Source organism: Paroedura picta, chromosome 10, assembly GCF_049243985.1.
Source record: "Paroedura picta isolate Pp20150507F chromosome 10, Ppicta_v3.0, whole genome shotgun sequence".
NCBI classification, from domain to species: domain Eukaryota; kingdom Metazoa; phylum Chordata; class Lepidosauria; order Squamata; family Gekkonidae; genus Paroedura; species Paroedura picta.
Genome location: NC_135378.1, coordinates 69,735,021 through 69,758,441, shown reverse-complemented (window position 1 = coordinate 69,758,441; position 23,421 = coordinate 69,735,021).

Genomic DNA, 23,421 nt, shown 5'->3' with positions numbered 1-23,421 from the left:
AAAGGGGTCTCCAGCGTCAACTCCTCCAATCCCCTGCACAGTGCAGGAAACATAACTACCTTGGCCCCACAGTGATCCCAATTCCATGCCCAGATGACACATCTTTTGGAATGTTTTAAATTTACTGTCATAATAGTACAATATTAACGTTGTTTTCAGTATAATAGTGATACAATGTACAGCATATCCCTATTGCCCAAAATGTGTTTCTTGCTTACAAATGTATGGATTTTAATGTTGATCTAGGACAATAAAAAGATAACGTATCATAACAGAATATCCTGAATAAGTTGTTTAACATCCCAGCTTTGTCTATAAACTGTTTTCTCCAGGTACATATTTTACACAGAGCCATTCCTCCATAATTAGTAGTAGCTTCTTTTTCCAATATTCTGCTACTCAGATTGTAGCCGCTATTAGCAAATTCTTTCTCAGCTCCTTATTGTTTCTAACCTATTAAGATAGCCGGACAGAACTGTAACTGGATTACATGCGATCTCACAGTGAATAATTTCTGTTGGAATCTGATGTATTTCTTACCAAAACATTTTGACCAAACCCATCGAATATGGATAAAAATACCCACATGCTTTTTCACATCTCCAGCAACTGAAAGAGGATGTCAATACGATTTTTGGCATTCTTGGTGGGGTATAAACCATCTGCACATCATCTTTAACCTCTCCTGCGGAATGGATAAAATTATAAAGTAAGGGCCCTGAGGGCGGGCCCTGTCCGGGATGGGGAAGGGTGCCCATTGGCCCCTTCTCCTGGACTGACAAGCGGAGGGCCCAATCGGGAGGCACGAAGTGCCTTCTGATTGTGCCCTCCACTTGTCAGTCAAGCTCCAAATCCCCAGTCAGGAAAAAGGAGGTGATTGTAAGCCATTTTGAGACTCCTTCGGGGAGAGAAGAGTGGCATCTAAGAACCAACTCTTCTTCAGTAATATCAGGGCCCTCTCAACCTCACCTACCCCACAGGGTGTCTGTTGTGGGGACAATTTATCTCAGAGGTGTGTTTTTAATCACATGTTTAATAGAAGCAACACTAAAACTTTATTACAGATATTGTAAATATTCATAACTTCAGGAAGATCAATCATTTTCATCTTCATCTTCTTCACCTTCACCTTCATCATCCCCCACTCCATGGTCGTAATGAAGTACAGAAGTAAATCCATGCAGGAGGATGAGGCAGAAGAATGCCGAGATGGTATATTGGACTGGTCTATTTCAAACTGCAGGGGAAGATTCAGGAGCCCCGTGTATTGCAGCTCTTTCCCTTATCTTAAAAACTCCCTACATTCAGAAAAGCAGCCCAACCATAGAACAGTTCTCCTTGTTGTCCAAATTTTCTATCTGCACAGAAGTCTCACAGCTTCTGCTACTCAGACCTTCTGCTACTCTTTATTAGGTCCTTATTTTTCTAACCTATTAAGATAACCTAACAGAACTGTAACTGGATTACATGCGATCTCACAATGAATAATTTCTGATAGAATCTGATGTATTTCTTTGATCCTGCGCTCCCCGAGCCCCCCAAGCTGTAAAATCAGGGCTCTTTCAGCCTCACCTACCCCACAGGGTTTCTGTTGTGGGGAGAGGAAAGGGAAGGCGATTGTAAGCCGGTTTGAGACTCCTTCGGGTAGAGAAAAGTGGCATATAAGAACCAACTCTTCTTCTTCAGTAATATCAGGGCTCTCTCATCCTCTCCTACCCCACAGGGTGTCTGTTGTGGGGATAAGAAAGGGAAAGTCATTGTAAGCCGCTTTTAGACTCCTGGTAGAGAAACTCTTCTTCTTCTTCTTTTAGATTCAGTGGAGCCCTAACCTCATAACATCGACAGGCCCTCCCCACCAAAATACCTCCCACAGAGACAACTTAGACTGGAAAAAAATCTACGGAGAGTGTCCAATTTGTGGGATGTACAACAATAACGATGTTACAGGCTGTAGATGCTATTAAATTTTTAAACTGTTTTAAAAGTTTATGTTACTATCATTTTAACAAGTCATTAATTATATGGTGTGTACACCACCCCGATCTGGCCTCTGGGAGGGCGGTATAGAAATTTAATAAATAACAACAACAACAATAACATCTTCACAAAGATGCAGGGGGCCAGGAAGAGGCTCTTGCCCAGCCAGTCATGGGTCAGGGAAAAGGCAGTGGGGGGAGCACTTGGCGGAGGCCAGAGGCCCACACAAACCTTTCAGTTCTCAAGCAGCAAGATCAGGGCAGACCCATAGCTACAACACAGGGCCTTAACCAGCCTTGCTCCCTGGGTGACTCTGCTGCATTCGGAACTGCAAGGAACTGCATGAATAGCGATAACCATTGTCAACAGAAACTAACACAGTCCTGTTGCAAACACATTTCACTGTCTATGAATTAGTAGCATCAGAAGTGAAATAAGAAGAGTTATTTTTAGATGTAAAAAACTTTCTAATTTCCTTGTCACTTTATATCCCCCACCATTGCCTCCAGGCATGCCAGCCTCCAGGTGGAGCCGGGATATCCCTCGGGATTACAGGCCATAGAGATCAGCTCCCCTGGAGAAAACGGCCACGTAGAAGGTGAGGTGAGCACACGGTATTCCAAATGAGGTTGCACCATAGATTTATACAGGGGTATTATGGTACTGGCTGATTTGTGTTCAGCCCCTCCCTTCCTAATCATCCCTGGCATGACATTTACCTGTTCTATTGCAGCCGCACCCTGAGTGGACATCTTCACCAAGTTACCTTCCAGGACTCCCAAAATCTCTCTCCTGGCCAGTTACCCCCAGTTTGGACTCCACCAGCATGGATTTAGTATTTAGTCATTTCGATTCTAAGGAGAATACTTTGTTTACTAAATCTCTTAGACTCGAGGGAGAACACTTTCTTTGAAGATCTCCCGTTGGGGTGGGGTAGGGTGGGGGTGGAAAGCTCCCAGAAGGTCTGCTGAGGTCCCGGCCACAGGGAGGAGTTCCCCTGGGGAAAGGGTTGCTTTGGAGGCTGGACTGTATGGCATCAGGCACACCCTTCCCCAAGGCAGAGTTGACCACCCCTGTGGGAGAACACAATAGTTCGGGGCTTTGTAAAATAGTCTGCAGCTTCAAGGTGGAATAAAGGATGTCCTGCTGGCTTAATTGGATCACTTTGGTGTTCTGTACAAACCAATGTCAGGCAGCATCATGACATGCCAGATTAATGGGTGGGACATTATATTTTCAACAGGAATGAGGCCATTCCCCCCCCTCCCCTGCTCCAGCGGAGAGAAGGCCTGTAAACAGTTTGCATACACCACCAAGTAATATGATTTAGTCTGCAAGATATCCCGTCATCCATCTTGAAGCTGTTGACAAATCGTCTCACTGTGCCCTCTTCTCTCATTGCCCATCCCCCTTTCAACAAAAAGGATCAGCCATCTAGCCCAGTGATTCTCAACCTTCCTACTGCCATGACCCTTTAATATGTTGGGGTAACGACCCCCAACCATAAAATTATGCAAGTGTTCTTTTACAGAAATTAAACTGAAACTGACCCATGGTGTGAAGATCCATTGTTCATGCTTGGATATCAATTGGTTTTCCCCCGGGGCTTTCTCAGTTCAGTTCTGTCTCTTGTCCCCCCCCCCCCCACGCCGATCTCGCTCTTTTCCGCTGCTCCAGACAGACGAACGCTCTATCTCGATCTACCCCACAAGGCTGCTGTGAGGATGCCCCCCCCCCCGCAGCCAAGCTGCTCACCCTGCCACAACCCCTGTGAAAGGGTTGTTCGAACCACTGAGCTAGCCTAAGGAAGAGTTCTGTGGATCTCAAAAACTTGCACCCTATCTTGCAATGCTTTGGTTAGTCCTACTTAAAAAGGATTGGGTAACTTCTGCACTGTGTATTTTTCTAGGGACCCAAACTGCTCCCTTCTGCCAGCTGTATCTAGCCTGGAACCAGTCAGCCTGAAATAAATGCCACTAAATCCAGCGGGTTGAGAAATTCCTAGCGATCTGGGGATGCAGCCTGTGGTGTGGCAGGAGGGCTCTGGGGAGCTCATCTTCCAAAGCAGCCATTTCCCCAGGGGGACTGATCTCTGTCACCTGGAGATCAGCGCTAATTCCGGAAGATTTCCAGGTCCGACCTGGATGCTGGCAACCAGAGCCCTTTTCTCATTCTGGCGTCTCTCCCTCCGTCCCTCCCTCCCTCGCACACTTTAGGAAGCGGCCAGGCGTGCCACTTTCCCCTTCGCCGCCAGATGGCCTAATGATTCCATTGTTCATCCGCAACAAACTCGCGGGGGCGGGCGGGGGAGGGGAAGTGGGGGTGGCGACAACTTTGGCGCTTTGCATCGCTGAGCCCCCCCCTTCCCTCCCCTCCCCTCCCCTCGCGCCGCGCTTCTTCGGCTGGTTAAGCAGAGCGCCAGGAGGAGGCTTAGTGGTGACGCTGACCCTCCGCCCGCCAGAGGAAAGGCCGGGCGCGGGCAGGAGGCGCGGGCTGCAGAAGGGAGGCGGCGCCATGCGGCGATAAGCACCGCGCCCAAGGCCAGGCAGCGCGGCGGCCTCTCAGGGCAGGCGCTCGCCCAGCACGGGGCCTCGTCCTCCTCCCGCGGGCGCCTTCCGACGCGGTTGGGCGGCGCTGTGAACCTCCCGAGCCAAACAAAGGCGCCTACAGAGGCCGGAGAGCGGAGGGTGGGGAGAGACGGGGCTGCCGCTTCACAGAGCTTGAAATGAGCGGGTCGGGACCAGCCAAGCCTCTGGGCGTGCAGTCGCGCCCCTTCCCAAGTGGAAGGACCCCTTGCAATGGCGGGGGGGGGGCAGGAGGGCTCAGGCTTGGGATTTTTAGGACCCGTTTGCGGCGGCTTCTGCTGCGGGGAGTCACAGCTCTGGCTTTTCACGCCGCCTTGCCCGATGTGTGCCTCCCTCCTCTCCCTCAAGCACCGCCAGGAGCTCAAAAGTTGATTTTTTGCACACCTGAAGTAAAGACTGTGCATCCCCTGAACTTTCCGTGTGATCATCGAGAAAGGCTTTGAGAGGGTGACAGGGGACAAGGCTCCCTGCCCGGGACGTGAAGGTGGTCAACCTAAGCGAGAGAGGTGGGGCTGCACTGGAACAGGCATGCCTGGGAACTAGTTTGAGGATTGGTTTATAGGCAGCATAAAGAAATGCCCTTCCAGAACACTTCAAAAATTCATTTGCAGCCCATTGTCTGGCAGGCCTTGGGTTATGGCAAAGGCATTTAAAATACAAATGTGCAGCCTACACAGTCTGCTCCCAACCAGCAGCCGTGATGCCAGGTCTCCAGGGTATAAACTGAGCTTTTATTCCAATCCCAGGTCAATTGCAATCCCAATCCCTGCCCTCTACACAGAAAGCGATTTCCATTTTGATTTTGGGCAATTTAAATTTTCCTTGGGGGAATTGAGAGGTACCAGAAGGATTGATCCGGAGTGATCCAACCTTTATTGTGTGATATCTTAGAGTTCTTTTAATTATCAATATTTTAAAAATCGAATTGAGAAACCAGACTGTTTTGAATCTGGGCTTTGCTCTGTAGTAGAGAACCCCTAATTGGCCAAAGCTGATCATGTGACAAGCTTGCCTTAAGGGAGAAGCTCCTAATTTCTCTCAACTTCCGTTGGCCTTGGATTTTTTTCTCCTCTGCCTTTTTCGATCCTCTTCCCCCCCCTCCAAGAAAAGAAAGAGGCTCCTTGCTTGGCTCCTTCCCCCCCCCCCCTTAAGAAAAGAAAGAAAGAGGCTCGGCTCCCCCCCCCTTCTGAACTACCCTAACCACCTGCAGAACACTTTTCTGTTTCAGTGGGGCAGGGGGGGGGAGAGGAAGACCCGAGTTCAAATTGATCTGAATTCAACAGGATTGACAATGGAATAAACAAAGTAAGTGCAGACTCTGCCCAGGACTTGTCTAAATTAGTGAGATATCTCAGGCTGATGCACTAAAGGATGTTCTCTTCTCTCCCAAAGCAAGGATGTGTATTTTTGGACAATAGGCTCTCTGGGGAAGGTGCTGCTAATTCATCCACTCCCAATCTCTCCTACCCACGGAATTCAATTAGCAGTCGCTCACAGTCTGCTCCACTTTAGCAGTCTCCCATCCTGAAATCTCAGGGTCATCAAGTCACATTAAACTCTGGTTCTACCCTGGTGAGCAATCATGGTTATTGGTTGGTTCCTGAGGAACTTCCGAGGATCCACTCCAGGTGTTGCCTTCACTCCAGACATGCCCATCACATGCCTTCTAGTTTCTTTAACATACGCAAGAAATCGCATCCCATATGTTGTTTTATGGGCTATTGTTGGAAGATTTGGACAACATCCCTAATATTTAGCAGAAGGCAAAAAACACGTCATTCAACAGCAGAAACCATGTGATCCATGTGTGTGTGCAAGCAAGAAAACAATACCAAACTGAGTCTTTATTCTTTTAAGTAGTTTATTATTATTGTAGGAACTACATGTCTAGATAGAATAGTAGAGAGAGAGAGGGGTCTAATCTAGCTAGCCAGGATGGAGAGAGATGCACGTATAGACATCTTGCTCTCCTGTTGCCAAGATGGAGAAGAGGCAGTGGGTGAATGAGAGGGGCAATAAAAGGAGGAAGGACTCTTAGTCCCGAAGAGCAGGGGTAGTCAAACTACGGTCCTCCAGATGTCCATGGACTACAATTCCCATGAGCCCCTGCCTAAGAGTATCAGTATACACATCGAAGGGATTGTCATGAGATAGAGGCAGAGATGATACCAGTGACTGATCTATCTCAAACTCATAGCCTTGAATCTGAGGCTGCAAGACATCACAATGTCCTCCACTTCCAGCAGCTATCACAGCCATTACAATTTTTCCATAGAAGCAGAACACCTAGTACCAATCTCTTTGTGCGTGTGTCCTTTGGCTGCCCTGCATACATCACTGGCTTGTGAGTAGTTTACTCCTTTTCCTACTCCGGGATGCTGGTCATTTCAATGGATTTGCAGACCTTCCCTAAAAAACGCAATGACAATAACTGTAGCTCCCCCTGTTTCCTTAAATTTATTCCCGTTCAACCCTGCCTTTCCTTAGTTAAATCTCTTGTGTGTGTGTTTCAAGAATCTTTGGTGCATATGTTTGTAAGTTGCCTTTAAATTCCTTCTCAATAAAACAACTTTTCATTTATTCCAGCCTAGTTTATTTAAGAGTTTCTTAAGGGAATAATTCAGTATACATAAGTGGGTATCCTGTTGTTACTCCCTCTTGCTGAGCTAATTTCCGCAGCCAAATTCAAACTTGTGTAATTTGGGAAACAGCCAGACCCAAAGATTTGTGAATTAATGATAAAGAATATCAGGATATAATGTGGGAAAGGATGGAATTGCCTGTATTTGAACATATATGAACACCTATAGCAGCCTTATTGCAGGAGTGACCATTGATCCCTTGAGCTCAATGAATGTCCTAACTAGGTGACAGGGTAGGTATCTTTGAACGTGACTTTCCAGACTGTCAGGCAGAGAAACATCTGCTCCTGCACCTGCTACCTGATATTCTGTAATCTGTGATGCCAGAGATTGAACCAGCCTTTCTTAACCCCTTTACCAATGAGAACCCTCTGAAACATTATTCAGACTTAAAAACAAAAACAAAAAAAACCCAGAAGTGGTATGATTGTGTAGAATGGCCTTTCTCAATCTATTTACCATTGATAGACCCCTGAAGTATTGTTCAGGCTTCAAAAAACCTCAGACATGGTGTGATCATGCAGAACATGATTGGGAAGCATAGCTGTGTACATGCTCACTTGGGGCCCCTCCCCTTCCCACCTCCTCCAGTCCCATCATCAACCATTTTGGGAGGGGGTGGGTGGTCGACATGACCATATATGGTCATATCACCCAATAAATACGTAACAAATTTTAAATATATATATATAAATTAATAAACTCCCACCCATTCAAGAAACCCTTCCAGGGGCATCAAGAAACCCCGGGGTTTCACAAAACCCTAGTTGAGAAATCTTGGTGTAGAATATGGTTGGGATGCATAGCTGTATACACACACCTACCTGTACTTGCTCTCCTTCCCATCCCCTTCAGGCCCATCACTGACCATTTTGGGAGTGGAGGGCAGGTTGACGTGATGATATATGATCATATCATCTGATAGGTGTTTAACAATTTTTTAACAATATATAAAAATTAACTCCCACCCATTCAGGAAACCCTTTCCAGAGCTGTCAAGAACCCCAACATTTCACAAAACTCAAAACTGGTTGAGAATACCTCGATTGAACCTTAGACTTTCTGCATGCAACCCATGGTTTCCACACCACCAAAAGTTTAATGGTATTGGGACTAAAGCCTCATTAAATATCCTATGAATGGAAGGGACAGTGAAATCTGCCAATTTCTCCTTCCTCTGGAGACCCTCTGGTCACCTCTTGAGAGCCTCTTTCTCTTTGAATCAACATTTGGGGGAGAAGCAGTAAATATCTGAATCCTAGAACAACATCAGGGGATGGCCTTGGCCTCTATGATCTGTTGGTTGGCCACTATGTGAAACAAGTTTTATGAACTAGATGGACCACTGGTCTGATCCAGATTGGTTCTTAGAATCATAGAATAATAGAGTTGGAAGGGACCTCATGGGTCATCTAGTCCAAACCCCTGCACTATGTAGGACACTCATATCCCAATCACTCATCTACTGTAACCTGCCACCCCTTTGACTTCACAGAATCAGCCTCTCCATCAGATGGCTATCTAGCCTCTCTTTAAAAATTTCCAAAGAGGGAGTACCGACCACCTCCCGAGGAAGCCTGTTCCACTGAGAAACCGCTCTAACTGTCAGGAACTTCTTCCGGATGTTTAGATGAAACTTCTTTTGAATTAATTTCATTCCATTTGTTCTGGTCTGTCCCTCTGGGGCAAGAGAGAACAATTCTCCATATGGCACCCTTTTAAATACTTGAAGATGATTATCAGATCCCCTCTCAGTCATCTCTTCTCTAGGCTAAACAGACCAAGCTCCCCCAACCTTTCTTTATATGTCTTGGTCTCAAAACTCCTCACCATCTTTGTTGCCCTCCTCTGGACACGTTCCAGTTTGTCAACATCCCTCTTCAATTGAGGTGCCCAAAATTGAACACAGTACTCCAAGTGAGGCCGAACCAGAGCAGAGTAAAGCGGTACCAGCACCTCCCGTGATCTGGACATGATACTCTGTTTGATACAGCCCAATATCCAATTTGCCTTTTAAGCCACTGAGTCTCACTGCTGACTCACGTTCAGTGTATGGTCTACTAAGACTCCTAGATCCTTTTCGCATAAGCTACTGCCAAGACAAGTCTCTTCCATCTTATATTGGTGTATTTGGTTTTTCCTACCTAAATGCAGAACTTTACTCATGGAATCATAGAGTTGGAAAGGACATCCTGGGTCATCTAATCCAACCCCCTGCACTATGCAGGACATCACAACCCATCACTCATCCACTCTAACCTGCCACTCTCTATCCAGCCTCTGTTTAAAAATCTCCAAAGACTGAGCACCCACGACCTCTGTAGGAAGCCTGTTCCACTGAGAAACTGCTCTGCTTGTCAGGAACTTCTTCTGGATGTTTAGATGGAATTTCTTCTGCATTAATTTCATCCTATTGGTTCTGGTCCATCCCACCCGGGCAAGAGGGAACAACTCTGCTCCATCTTCTATATGGCAGCCTTTTAAATACTTATCAGATCCCCTCTCAGTCGTCTCCTCTCCAGGCTAAACAGACCAAGCTCTCCCAACCTTTCTTTATGTGTCTTGGTCTCCAAACCCCTCGCCCTCTTTGTTGCCTTCCTCTGGACACGCTTCCATTTCTCTACATCCCTCTTCAACTGTGGTGCCCAAAACTCAACACAGTACTCCAAGTGAGGCCAAACTGATGGAACTGCATTCTGTTCACGTACATTTAGTCAGAATCAAACTAGCTTTTCTTCTGGTGGAAAGGGGAAGAAGGGGTCCTGTTTGATTACCAAAAAGATTCTGCTTGGGATCATGAACAAAATCCATGTGGGTGTTATAAGGAGGGGATTTGGGTGAGAGAGGTTGAAAAAGCTAGCTGGATCTAACCTTTAATATTCCCATATTTGTGGTGGAAATTGCCATCAAATTACAGCCGACTTATAGCAACCCCATAGGATTTTCAAAGCAAGAAAAGAAAAGAGGCGGATTGCCCTTGCGTGCCACTGCACTTCCTTGGTGGTTTCCCATCCAAGTATTATGACAGCCTAAAAGTTAGGACATTTTCAGGTTGTTTTTTTTTAAAACTTCACTGAAAGCTTATTAAGAAATAAACAGGCGAGAGGATAAATGAGTCTAAACCAGCATATGCATTAATGATGCAAAATCAAATGTCAGATCATTAATTACATTCTACAAATCACTGTGTCACCATCACCAACAAGGGCTGTGAGCTCAATATCCAGGTGCAAATTAGATTGCATGGCTACATTTTCTTATTAATACTCCAGTACTGCTTTCGGCTTGACAAAGTTTCTCTATTTCCAACCTCGGAAGCAGCAGCAGCAGCAAAAGCACTGAAACCAACACCTATTTTGCACCTTGAAGCGGAAAGCTTATAGGGGTCCTGGATATTCCCCTAATATTTCATCAAATATTTAGTCTTACATATATATATGTCATAGTTCCCAAACACATTCTTAGTAGTGCTTAAAACCTATAGAACTGTTCGCAAAGAACCAATGGAATATGGTGGGTTGAGTGATGAGAATCTCAGGGTAAGCTAAAGTACTTTCATTCTACATTCCAAGGTTTTTGGAAGGATGCTTGTCTCGTAATTCATCTGAGATGGACAAATACACACATTTATGTTTGGTGACACCACTGATGAGGAGATGGGGTTTAAATCTCTGCTCAACCATGATGCTGTGAACTTCTAAGTACATGTGATACAACTGCATCTGTTCAATTTATTCCTTGCTTCTCCTTTCAGTCACTTTCTTCTGTTCTCTAATTAAACAGGAGCTGACTCAGGAGCTGACAGCTAGCTCTGCCCTCTGCTGAGTAGACCTTTGTGCTATAAAAGGCTCTTGCTTGCCAGAGGAAGCCAGTGCTTTGGAGGAGCTGGGAGGAGAACATTTTCTCAGGAGCTGACTCAGGAGCTGACTGCTAGCTCCGCCCTCTGCTGAGTAGGCCTTTATGCTATAAAAGGCTCTTGCTTGCCAGAGGAAGCCAGTGCTTTGGAAGAGCTGGGAGGAGAACATTTTCTCAGGAGCTGACTGCTAGCTCCGCCCTCTGCTGAGTAGGTCTTTGTGCTATAAAAGGCTCTTGCTTGTCAGAGGCGCGTGCCAAAGGCGCGCAACACAAACAAACCCCAAAAGACTCTTGGGGTCTGAATTAAACCATAATACTCTGTAACGAGCCAAGAGCAAGAGCTAAAGGACTGTTGGCTGTTGGCTTTTCGCCTGAGGATCAAGCCAAAGATTTCAGTGAAGTGTAGGACTGTTTGTGGAGCAGTTCAGATGGATCAAAGTGGCATGAAGAATGAAGAAGGTTGCATAGTGACATGTACCATCTGTGGAATGTTTGTCGTTTTACCTCAGGGGGACAATTTTTACAAATGCAGCAAGTGCAAATTAGTGGCTCTGCTGGAGGAGAAGGTCCGGGAATTAGAGAAACTATTGATTACACTGCAGGAGGAGGGAAATCTATCAATACAAAATCAGGAGCACCTAATACAGGAGGGTAATAATTGTAAGAATGTTACACATAGGAGTAGAAGAATAAGAAGGTCTGACCCACTGATGCTCAGCAATCGGTTCCAAGGTCTGCCTGAAGAGGTTGATTCAGGAACTCAGGAGCATGTGCAATCCCCCATGAAGAACAAGCCCCAACGTAGACCAGGAAAAAAGTCACAGTCCCCCACAGGTGAGAGTTCTAGGTCTTCTCCCCCGACCCCACAAAGCTCAGGAAACACTTCACAGTCCTCCACAAGAAAGAGTTTTAGTTCTGCTCCCAAGGGTACGAAGAAACAGGTACTGGTAATTGGGGATTCCTTGCTAAGAGGTGTAGAGGCCGAAGTGTGTAGACCAGACTTGTCTCAAGAGGTCTGCTGCCTACCTGGTGCACACATCAGAACGGCTGGACAGGCTCATCAAGCCTACAGATCATTACCCCTTCCTTCTCATCCATGCAGGAACAAACAATACTGCCCAGGGAAATATTTTAAAAGACTTTGTGGATCTGGGGGGAAAGGTAAAGGACCTGGGAGCACAGGTTGTGTTTTCATCAGTCCTTCCTGTAAGTGGCCGAGGCATAGGAAGAGAGAGAAAAATCAAGTAAATGACTGGCTACGTCAATGGTGTTGACGGGAACAATTTGGATTTCTGGATCATGGTCAACAATGTCAATATGAGGGGCTATTATCAGGAGATGGTGTGCACTTCACAAGGGACGAAAAAAGTATTTTGGGGAGAACCCTTGCACACCTGGTGAAGAGGGCTTTAAAGTAGACACAAAGAGGGAGCGAGATGTAAATTCAGAACTTGGTGCGATGGCAAGATCTGGACATGAGAAGATCTCAAATCTACAGAGAATGTTACATAAACAGGAAACTACTAGCTTACAAGGACGTTCAAAAACCAAAACCATGAGGCACACAAAGGATGGATTACGATGTCTTTACACTAATGCACAGAGTATGGGGAACAAGCAGGAGGAATAGTAGTACTAATAGAGGAAGAGAGCTATAACCTAATAGGGATCACAGAAACTTGGTGGGATAATAGTTGGAATACTAAAACTGAGGAGTACAATCTATTCAGAAGGGACATGCAAGAAAAGAAAGGGGGAGGTGTAGCAATATATGTTAAGAATCTATATACTTGTGAAGAAATACAGGTACCTGAGCATGAAAGTTCAGTAGAGTGTATTTGGGTAAATATAAAAGGAGTAGGAAATGAGAGTGGTATTATTGTGGGTGTCTGCTATAGACCACCAAGCCAGTCAGAGGACTTGAATGAGATACTGCTAGACCACATTACACAATTTTCAAAAAAGGGGGAAACAGTGGTCATGGGTGACTTCAATTATCCAGATACCAGTTGGAAGACGAACTCTGCTAAAAACTCCGTTAAATTCTTAACTTGTCTTACCAACAGCTTCATTTCCCAGAAAGTAGAGAGGGGAACCAGGGGCTCTGCTATTTTAGACTTGATTCTCATCAGTAGGGAAGAACTGGTAGATAAGGTGGAAGTAGTGGGCACACTTGGTAGCAGTGACAATGTGCTTTTGGAATTTTCAATCGTGGGAAAGAGAAAACCTTTACGTAGTTGTACGTATAGACTGGACTTCAGGAAAGCTGATTTTCACAGACTTAAAGGTATGTTGCATAGAGTCGCGTGGTCAGAAAGACTTAAAGAGATGGGAGTCCAAGAGGGCTGGGAGTTTCTTAAAAGTGAAATACTGAAGGCTCAATCACAAACAATTCCCTTGAGAAAAAAAGATGGAAGGAGCCTAAGGATGCCAAGTTGGCTCCATAAGCACTTGTCAAAAGATTTGAGAAATAAAAAAGAGTCATTTAGGAAATGGAAGGCCTTATTACCAAGGATGAGTATAAACAAATAACCAATAATTGTAGGGGGAGTGTTAGAAAAGCTAAAGCTCAGTATGAGCTTAGGCTAGCAAGAAATGCTAAACATAACAAAAAAGGCTTCTTTAGTTATATTTCAAGCAAGAAAAATATTAGGACACCTTAGGATCACTGCGAGGACAAGAAAGTGAAATTATAACAGATGATGAAGAGAGGGCTGAACTGCTTAACTCCTATTTCTCCTCAGTCTTCTCTTATGAGGGAAACAGTGATCAATGTGGCAAAAACGTAACACAACATGGGGGACGGGAATGGTGGCCTAGAATAATGGTTGGAGCAGTCCACAAACACCTAGTTTCTTTAAATGAAACAAAGTCTTCTGGGCCAGATGAACTGCATCCAAGGATACTAAAAGAACTTGCAGATGTCATCTCTGAACATCTGTCTATTATTTTCGACACTTCTTGGGGAACAGGTCAGGTGCCAGACGATTGGAGGCAGTCAAATGTTGTCCCCATCTTCAAGAAAGGGAAAAAGGAGGATCCGGATAATTATTGACCCATCAGCTTGACATCTGTAGCTGGCAAAATTTTGGAACAAATAATCAAACACTTGGTCATTGAGCAGCTGGAAATGAGAGCTGTGATTTCTAAGACTCAGCATGGGTTTTGCAAGAACAAGTCATGTCAGACCAACCTTATCTCTTTTTTCAAGAAAGTAACTATCTTGCTGGATTAGGGAAATGCCGTGGACATAGTTTATCTGGATTTCAGTAAAGCTTTTGATAAGGTTCCACACGATATATTTGTTGACAAGTTGGTAAAATGTGGTATGGATCCTAATTCTGTCAGGTGGATCAACAACTGGTTGACAAATTGTACCCAGAGGGCACTTGTTAATGGTTCAGCATCTTCTTGGAAAAGAGTGACAAGTAGAGTACCCCAAGGATCTGTCCTGGGGCCTGTATTGTTCAACATATTTCTGAATGATTTGGATGAGGGACTGGAGGGGATACTTATTAAATTTGCAGATGATACTAAACTGGGAGAGGAAGCAAACACAACTGAAGACAGCAACAGAATACAGGATGATCTTGATAGACTCAAGAAGTGGGCTAAACTGAATAAAATGAAGTTCAATAGGGACAAATGTAAAGTTCTGCATTTAAGTAGGAAAAATTAAATACACCAATATAAGATGGGGGAGACTTGTCTTGGCATGAGCATGTGCAAAAAGGATCTAGGAGTCTTAGTAGGCCATACATGGAACGTGAGTCGGCAGTGTCTCAGTGGCTAAAAAGGCAAATGGGATTTGGGGCTGTATCAAACGGAGTATCGTGTCCAGATCACGGGAGGCGCTGGTACCGCTTTACTCTGCTCTGGTTCGGCCTCACTTGGAGTACTGTGTTCAGTTTTGGTCACCCCAATTCAAGAGGGATGTTGACAAACTAGAACGTGTCCAGAGAAGGGCAACAAAGATAGTGAGAGGTTTGGAGACCAAGGCGTATGAAGAAAGGTTGGGGGAGCTTGGTCTGCTTATCCTAGGGAGGAGATGACTGAGAGGGGATCTGATAACCATCTTCGAGTATTTAAAAGGGTGCCATATGGAGGATGGAGCAGAATTGTTCTCTCTTGCCCCAAAGGGACAGATCAGAAGGAATGAGATGAAATTAATTTTAAAAAATTCCATTCTAAACATCCGGAAGAAGTTCCTGACAGTTCGAACGATTTTTCACTGGAACAGGCTTCCTTGGGAGGTGGTCGGTACTCCCTCTTTGGAAATTTTTAAATAGAGGCTAGATAGCTATCTGACGGAGAGGCTGATTCCGTGAAGGCAAAGGGGTGGCAGGTTGCAGTAGATGAGCGATTGGTATGTGAGTGTCCTGCATAGTGCGGGAGGTTGGACTAGATGACACATGAGGTCCCTTCCAACTCTATTATTTTATGATTCTAAACCAAAACCTAGATAGAACACTTAGATAGGAAGTGCCCATTCCTGCTTGTAAGCCCGTATTTTGACATGAACATCAAAGCCCCTATAGTGACATGTACATTAATGCCATTGAAGTCCTGATTGTGACATGTACATTAATGCCATTGAAGGCCCTTGTTGTGACATGTACATCAATGCCATCAAAGCCCTTAAAGCAGCTATTGTCACATGAACATTAATGTCCTTCAAGCCCCTATTGTGACCTGAACATTAAGGTCATTAAAGCCCCCATTGTGACATGTACATTTATGCCATTAAAGCCCCTATTGTGACCTGAACACGAATGCCATTAAAGCCCCCATTGTGACATGTACACGAATGCCGTTAAAGCCTGACCTGCCCCCTGTACACTAATGCCATGAATACACCTATTGTGACCTGTACATTAATGCCATTCACGCCCCCAATTGTGACCGGTACATTAATGCCATTAAAGCCCCCGTTATGACATGTACACTAATGCCATTCAAGCCCTCATTGTGACCTGTACACTAATGCCATTAATACACCTATTGTGACCTGTACATTAATACCATTAAAGCCCCCGTTATCACATGTACACTAATGCCATTCAAGCCCCCATTGTGACCTATACACTAATGTTATTAATACCCCTATTGTGACCTGTACATTAATGCCATTCAAGCCCCCGTTGTGACCTGTACACTAATGCCATTAAAGCCCCCGTTGTGACCTGTACACTAATGCCATTAATACCCCTATTGTGACCTGTACATTAATACCATTAAAGCCCCCGTTATCACATGTACACTAATGCCATTCAAGCCCTCATTGTGACCTGTACACTAATGCCATTAATACACCTATTGTGACCTGTACATTAATGCCATTAAAGCCCCCGTTGTGACCAGTACACTAATGCCATTCAAGCCCCCATTGTGACCTGTACACTAATGTTATTAATACCCCTATTGTGACCTGTACATTAATGCCATTCAGGCCCCCATTGTGACCTGTACATTAATGCCATTAAAGCCCCCGTTGTGACCTGTACACTAATGCCATTACTAACCCTATTGTGACCTGTACATTAATGCCATTCAAGCCCCCTTTGTGACCTGTACACTAATGCCATTAATACCCCTATTGTGACCAGAACATTAATGCCATTCCAGCCCCCGTTGTGACCTGTACATTAATGCCATTCATGCCCCCAATTGTGACCGGTACATTAATCCCATTAAAGCCCCGGTAATAATCTGTACACTAATGCCATTAATACCCCTATTGTGACATGTTCATGAATGTCATTCATGCCCCCATTGTTACCTGTACATTAATGCCATTAAAGCCCCCGTTGTGACCTGTACACTAATGCCATTAATAACCCTATTGTGACCTGTATATTAATGCCATTAATACCCCAATTGTGACCTGTACATTTATGCCATTCAAGCCCCCAATTGTGACCGGTACATTAATCCCATTAAAGCCCCCGTTATGATCTGTACACTAATGCCATTAATACCCCTATTGTGACCTGTACATTAATGCCATTAATACCCCAATTGTGACCTGTACATTAATGCCATTCAAGCCCCCATTGTGACCTGTACACTAATGTTATTAATACCCCTATTGTGACCTGTAAATTAATGCCATTCAAGCCCCCATTGTGACCTGTACACTAATGCCATTAATACCCCTATTGTGACCTGTACATTAATGCCATTCAAGCCCCCATTGTGACCAGTACACTAATGCTATTCAAGCCCCCTTTGTGACCTGTACACTAATGCCATTAATACCCCTATTGGGACCTGTACATTAATGCCATTCAAGCCCCCATTGTGACCTGTACACTAATGTTATTAATAACCCTATTGTGACCTGTACATTAATGCCATTCAAGCCCCCTTTGTGACCTGTACACTAATGCCATTAATATCCCTATTGTGACCTGAACATTAATGCCATTAATACCCCTATTGTGACCTGTACATTAATGCCATTCAAGCCCCCATTGTGACCAGTACACTAATGCTATTAATACCCCTATTGTGACCTGTACATTAATGCCATTCAAGACCCCATTGTGACCTCTACACTAATGCCATTAATACCCCTATTGTGACCTGTACATTAATGCCATTAATACCCCAATTTTGACCTGTACATTAATGCCATTCAAGCCCCTATTGTGACCTGTACACTAATGTCATTAATACCCCTATTGTGACCTGAACATTAATGCCATTCAAGCCCCTATTGTGACCTGTACACTAATGCCATTAATACCCCTATTGTGACCTGTACATTAATGCCATTAAAGCCCCCATTGTGACCTGTACACTAATGCCATTCAAGCCCCTATTGTGACCTGTGCACTAATGTTATTAATACCCCTATTGTGACCTGTACATTAATGCCATTAAAGCCCCCAATTGTGACCGGTACATTAATCCCATTAAAGCTTCCGTTATGATCTGTACACTAATGCCATTAATACCCCTATTGTGACCTGTACGTTAATGCCATTAATACCCCATTTGTGACCTGTACATTAATGCCATTCAAGCCCCCATTGTGACCTGTACACTAATGCCATTAATACCCCTATTGTGACCTCTACATTAATGACATTCAAGACCCCATTGTGACCTCTACACTAATGCCATTAATATCCCTATTGTGACCTGAACATTAATGCCATTAATACCCCAATTGTGACCTGTACATTAATGCCATTCAAGCCCCCAATTGTGACGGGTACATTAATCCCATTAAAGCTTCCGTTATGATCTGTACACTAATGCCATTAATACCCCTATTGTGACCTGTACGTTAATGCCATTAATACCCCAATTGTGACCTGTACATTAATGCCATTCAAGCCCCCATTGTGACCTGTACACTAATGCCATTAATACCCCTATTGTGACCTGTACATTAATGCCATTCAAGACCCCATTGTGACCTCTACACTAATGCCATTAATACCCCTATTGTGACCTGTACATTAATGCCATTCAAGACCCCATTGTGACCTCTACACTAATGGCATTCAAGCCCCCATTGTGACCTGTACATTAATTCCATTAATACCCCAATTGTGACCTGTACATTCATGCCATTCCAGCCCCCGTCGTGACCAGTACACTAATGCCATTCAAGCCCCCATTGTGACCTGTACACTAATGCTATTAATACCCCTATTGTGACCTGTACATTAATGCCATTCATGCCCCCATTGTGACCTGTACATTAATGCCATTCAAGCCCCCATTGTGACCTGTACACTAATGCCATTCAAGCCCCCATTGTGACCTGAACATTAATGCCATTAATACCCCTATTGTGACCTGTACATTAATGCCATTCAAGCCCCCATTGTGACCAGTACACTAATGCTATTAATACCCCTATTGTGACCTGTACATTAATGCCATTCAAGACCCCATTGTGACCTCTACACTAATGCCATTAATACCCCTATTGTGACCTGTACATTAATGCCATTTAAGCCCCCATTGTGACCTCTACACTAATGCCATTAATACCCCTGTTGTGACCTGTACACTAATGCCATTAATACCCCTATTGTGACCTGTACATTAATGCCATTCAAGCCCCCGTTGTGACCTGAACATTAATGCCATTCAAGCCCCTATTGTGACCTGTACACTAATGTCATTAATACCCCTACTGTGACCTGAACATTAATGCCATTCAAGCCCCTATTGTGACCTGTACACTAATGCCATTAAAGCCCCCGTTGTGACCTGTACACTAATGCCATTCAAGCCCCTATTGTGACCTGTGCACTAATGTTATTAATACCCCTATTGTGACCTGTACATTAATGCCATTAAAGCCCCCGTTGTGACCTGTACACTAATGCCATTAATACCCCTAATGTGACATGTACATTAATGCCATTCAAGCCCCCATTGTGACCAGTACACTAATGCCATTAAAGCCCCTGTTGTGACCTGTACACTAATGCCATTAATACCCCTATTGTGACCTGTACAGTAATGCCATTCAAGCCCCCGTTGTGACCTGTACACTAATGCCATTCAAGCCCCTATTGTGACCAGGGTACTAATGTTATTAATACCCCTTTTGTGACCTGTACATTAATGCCATTCAAGCCCCCATTGTGACCTGTACACTAATGCCATTAATACCCCTATTGTGACCTGTACATTAATGCCATTAAAGCCCCTATTGTGACCTGTACACTAATGCCATTCAAGCCCCCAATTGTGACCTGTACATTAATGCCATTCCACCCCCCGTTGTGACCTGTACACTAATGCCATTAATACCCCTATTGTGACCTGAACATTAATGCCATTCAAGCCCCCGTTGTGACCTGTACACTAATGCCATTAATACCCCAATTGTGACCTGTACATTAATACCATTCAAGCCCCCATTGTGACCTGTGCACTAATGCCATTCAAGCCACCATTGTGACCTGTACACTAATGTTATTAATACCCCTATTGTGACCTGTACATTAATGCCATTCAAGCCCCCATTGTGACCAGTACACTAATGCTATTAATACACCTATTGTGACCCGTACATTAATTCCATTGTGTACCTGTACACTAATGCCATTAATATCCCTATTGTGACCTCAACATTAATGCCATTAATACCCCAATTGTAACCTGTACATTAATGCCATTCAAGCCCCCAATTGTTACCGGTACATTAATCCCATTAAAGCTTCCGTTATGATCTGTACACTAATGCCATTAATACCCCTATTGTGACCTGTACATTAATGCCATTAATACCCCAATTGTGACCTGTACATTAATGCCATTCAAGCCCCCATTGTGACCTGTACACTAATGCCATTAATACCCCTATTGTGACCTGTACATTAATGCCATTCAAGCCCCCATTGTGACCAGTACACTAATGCCATTAATACCCCTATTGTGACCTGTACATTAATGCCATTCAAGACCCCATTGTGACCTCTACACTAATGCCATTAATATCCCTATTGTGACCTGAACATTAATGCCATTAATACCCCTATTGTGACCTGTACATTAATGCCATTCAAGCCCCCATTGTGACCAGTACACTAATGCTATTAATACCCCTATTGTGACCTGTACATTAATGCGATTCAAGACCCCATTGTGACCTCTACACTAATGCCATTAATACCCCTATTGTGACCTGTACATTAATGCCATTAATACCCCAATTGTGACCTGTACATTCATGCCATTCAAGCCCCTATTGTGACCTGTACACTAATGTCATTAATACCCCTATTGTGACCTGTACATTAATGCCATTCAAGCCCCTATTGAGACCTGTACACTAATGCCATTAATACCCCTATTGTGACCTATACATTAATGCCATTAAAGCCCCCGTTGTGACCTGTACACTAATGCCATTCAAGCCCCTATTGTGACCTGTGCACTAATGTTATTAATACCCCTATTGTGACCTGTACATTAATGCCATTCAAGCCCCCATTGTGACCTGTACACTAATGCCATTAATACCCCTAATGTGACATGTACATTAATGCCATTCAAGCCCCCATTGTGACCAGTACACTAATGCCATTAAAGCCCCTGTTGTGACCTGTACACTAATGCCATTAATACCCCTATTGTGACCTCTACATTAATGCCATTCAAGCCCCCGTTGTGACCTGTACACTAATGCCATTCAAGCCCCTATTGTGACCAGGGTACTAATGTTATTAATACCCCTTTTGTGACCTGTACATTAATGCCATTCAAGCCCCCATTGTGACCTGTACACTAATGCCATTAATACCCCTATTGTGACCTGTACATTAATGCCATTAAAGCCCCTATTGTGACCTGTACACTAATGCCATTCAAGCCCCCAATTGTGACCTGTACATTAATGCCATTCCACCCCCCGTTGTGACCTGTACACTAATGCCATTAATAGCCCTATTGTGACCTGAACATTAATGCCATTCAAGCCCCCGTTGTGACCTGTACACTAATGCCATTAATACCCCAATTGTGACCTGTACATTAATCCCATTAAAGCTTCCGTTATGATCTGTACACTAATGCCATTAATACCCCTATTGTGACCTGTACATTAATGCCATTAATACCCCAATTGTGACCTGTACATTAATGCCATTCAAGCCCCCATTGTGACCTGTACACTAATGCCATTAATACCCCTATTGTGACCTGTACATTAATGCCATTCAAGCCCCCATTGTGACCAGTACACTAATGCTATTAATACCCCTATTGTGACCTGTACATTAATGCCATTCAAGACCCCATTGTGACCTCTACACTAATGCCATTAATACCCCTATTGTGACCTGTACATTAATGCCATTTAAGCCCCCATTGTGACCTCTACACTAATGCCATTAATACCCCTGTTGTGACCTGTACACTAATGCCATTAATACCCCTATTGTGACCTGTACATTAATGCCATTCAAGCCCCCGTTGTGACCTGAACATTAATGCCATTCAAGCCCCTATTGTGACCTGTACACTAATGTCATTAATACCCCTACTGTGACCTGAACATTAATGCCATTCAAGCCCCTATTGTGACCTGTACACTAATGCCATTAAAGCCCCCGTTGTGACCTGTACACTAATGCCATTCAAGCCCCTATTGTGACCTGTGCACTAATGTTATTAATACCCCTATTGTGACCTGTACATTAATGCCATTAAAGCCCCCGTTGTGACCTGTACACTAATGCCATTAATACCCCTAATGTGACATGTACATTAATGCCATTCAAGCCCCCATTGTGACCAGTACACTAATGCCATTAAAGCCCCTGTTGTGACCTGTACACTAATGCCATTAATACCCCTATTGTGACCTGTACAGTAATGCCATTCAAGCCCCCGTTGTGACCTGTACACTAATGCCATTCAAGCCCCTATTGTGACCAGGGTACTAATGTTATTAATACCCCTTTTGTGACCTGTACATTAATGCCATTCAAGCCCCCATTGTGACCTGTACACTAATGCCATTAATACCCCTATTGTGACCTGTACATTAATGCCATTAAAGCCCCTATTGTGACCTGTACACTAATGCCATTCAAGCCCCCAATTGTGACCTGTACATTAATGCCATTCCACCCCCCGTTGTGACCTGTACACTAATGCCATTAATACCCCTATTGTGACCTGAACATTAATGCCATTCAAGCCCCCGTTGTGACCTGTACACTAATGCCATTAATACCCCAATTGTGACCTGTACATTAATACCATTCAAGCCCCCATTGTGACCTGGGCACTAATGCCATTCAAGCCACCATTGTGACCTGTACACTAATGTTATTAATACCCCTATTGTGACCTGTACATTAATGCCATTAAAGCCCCCTTTGAGACCAGTACACTAATGCTATTAATACACCTATTGTGACCCGTACATTAATTCCATTGTGTACCTGTACACTAATGCCATTAATATCCCTATTGTGACCTCAACATTAATGCCATTAATACCCCAATTGTAACCTGTACATTAATGCCATTCAAGCCCCCAATTGTTACCGGTACATTAATCCCATTAAAGCTTCCGTTATGATCTGTACACTAATGCCATTAATACCCCTATTGTGACCTGTACATTAATGCCATTAATACCCCAATTGTGACCTGTACATTAATGCCATTCAAGCCCCCATTGTGACCTGTACACTAATGCCATTAATACCCCTATTGTGACCTGTACATTAATGCCATTCAAGCCCCCATTGTGACCAGTACACTAATGCCATTAATACCCCTATTGTGACCTGTACATTAATGCCATTCAAGACCCCATTGTGACCTCTACACTAATGCCATTAATATCCCTATTGTGACCTGAACATTAATGCCAT